At 39.6% G+C, this 235-nt stretch overlaps 1 pseudogene; it reads left to right on the top strand.

Moving 5' to 3' along the window:
- LOC119592349 overlaps positions 1 to 102 on the top strand; it is a 5899-nt pseudogene extending 5797 nt beyond the window's left edge.
- Positions 103 to 235: the final 133 nt, after the last annotated feature.

Genomic DNA, 235 nt, shown 5'->3' with positions numbered 1-235 from the left:
TTTGACTTTAACAGCAAATCATGGCACCTTGCTTCTTTTCTAAATCCTAAGAAAGTCCTTGTTAAAAATGTACGTCTCTACATGCCATTGTTAACCGAATGAACAATGACTTTTAGCACCCAAACGCTTTACAAACAGAGGCGTGGAATATGCTGACATCAGTTTCCTGAACCCGTCAAGGAAACGTAAAGCGTTGCAGGTGCATTTATGCCAAATTGAGAGAATTTGGAGACAA

Source organism: Penaeus monodon, chromosome 30 (genome assembly GCF_015228065.2).
Source record: "Penaeus monodon isolate SGIC_2016 chromosome 30, NSTDA_Pmon_1, whole genome shotgun sequence".
Taxonomy (NCBI): Eukaryota; Metazoa; Arthropoda; class Malacostraca; order Decapoda; family Penaeidae; genus Penaeus; species Penaeus monodon.
Note: the sequence above shows the minus strand (reverse complement) of the source record. Positions and strands in the feature narration are given on the sequence as shown.